At 36.8% G+C, this 1,737-nt stretch overlaps 1 non-coding gene across 1 annotated transcript; it reads left to right on the top strand.

Annotated features, from left to right (window-relative positions):
• The first annotated feature begins 1,273 nt into the window (after positions 1–1,273).
• Positions 1,274–1,345, top strand: TRNAD-GUC (transfer RNA aspartic acid (anticodon GUC)). Its single transcript has one exon. It is a non-coding gene; the product is annotated as a tRNA-Asp (tRNA).
• The last annotated feature ends 392 nt before the right edge of the window (positions 1,346–1,737 follow it).

Raw genomic sequence — 1,737 nt, 5'->3', positions numbered from 1 at the left:
CTTCAGTGGCAAAATCTAATGTAATCACAGAAGTTGCTCGCCTTTACCACTACTCTTTAACTATCAAAAAGGCTATCTTGGCCATTTTGTCCTCATCTCTTCATTATTCGCCTGGAACATCCAAATTTCCTCCCAGGGAATTTCGCCAGTCTCTCCTTCTTGAAAGAGTTTATCACACTCCTCATGATGTGTTAATCATAAATTATCAGAGATTTTTTTACACATCATTGAATTTTCTTTCTAAATTCTCCCTGTTTATTGACATATCATAACTATAAACCCGTGACTAACTCGTAATTGGTTCATTTGCTTCATGGAGTGGATTTGAGAGTAGCCTGCTCTTCTTTCTAACTATTGTTAATACTCTTCCATTCTTTACGCAGGGGAGTGTGTTGAATGAGTCCAAAAGTTTTTTCCTAGTCTTTTGCCTAAGGCCCTAAGCTCAGCTATTATTTCCTTTACAGCGCCAAGAAAAGTTAATATGAAGATGAGATTTGTTCGGATTTTTAACCCGGAGGGGTTAGCCACCTAGGATAACCCAAGAAAGTCAGTGTGTCGCGTCATCAAAGGACTGTCTTATTTCTACTGGGGTCCTTCAATCATGTCCCCCAGGATGCGACCCACACCAGTCAACTCACACCAAGGTACCTTACTGCTAAGTGAACAGGGACAGCGGGTGTACAGAAACATGACCAACGTTTCTACCCTTGCAGAGGATTGAACCACAGATATTCAGTGTGAGTCGAGCGAGTTGCCTGAAGCGCTTTTATCCTTTCCATGTTCACCCATCAGTTTAAAATTGGTACCTGGGCGTTAGTCGACTGGTGTGGGTCGTATCCTAAGACAATAACTGACCTAATTTGCCCGAAATGTTCCGGATAACAAGCGTAGTACATATGTCATTGACGTCAGTTAGGACTGTATACCTTGTATATGTACTTGTAAATATATATATATATGTATATATATATATATATATATATATATATATATATATATATATATATATATATATATATATATATATATATATATATATATATATATATATATATATATATATATATATATATATATATATATATATATAAGTACGTGTATAAGGTATACAGGCCTAGCTGACGTCAGTGACATACTACAATATACTTTGGTCTGACTTTTTACCACCTGGTTAACAATCCCTGCAGGAGCCACATCGACGCTGCTACTTGAAAACATCTTTGGTCGGATTTACTCACCTTAAAGGACTACTAATCGTCCCATACCCTCACATTCCTCGGTAGTATAGTGGTAAGTATCCCCGCCTGTCACGCGGGAGACCGGGGTTCGATTCCCCGCCGGGGAGGAATAATTTTTCTCAGGGAAACCAACGGAAATATGTGTCTATGTTCCTATAGAATACACATTAAACATACACACGACACTACCTCTCAGACCATATGGAAATATAACCATTAGAGATATGTCTAAACCAACCTTATATAAAATGGTAAATCACTTGATATATAAAATCTTGAAGTTATATTCTTATTTTGTATCAGCTAGGTAAATGATCCATATCAAGTAAACCAATGACTGCAGCGTTAACGATATCAGAAAGTTTTGAGATTATAAGTGCATTCAGCATCAGGAAGAATATACACTATAGTGAGACTGTTACATTTCAATGATACTCAATATTATAGAAAACGGAAATAAATCAAGAACCCCTATGAAAATAAATCACTTTGACTCTTG

This window comes from Cherax quadricarinatus, chromosome 38 (assembly GCF_038502225.1).
Source record: "Cherax quadricarinatus isolate ZL_2023a chromosome 38, ASM3850222v1, whole genome shotgun sequence".
Lineage (NCBI taxonomy): Eukaryota > Metazoa > Arthropoda > Malacostraca > Decapoda > Parastacidae > Cherax > Cherax quadricarinatus.
Note: the sequence above shows the minus strand (reverse complement) of the source record. Positions and strands in the feature narration are given on the sequence as shown.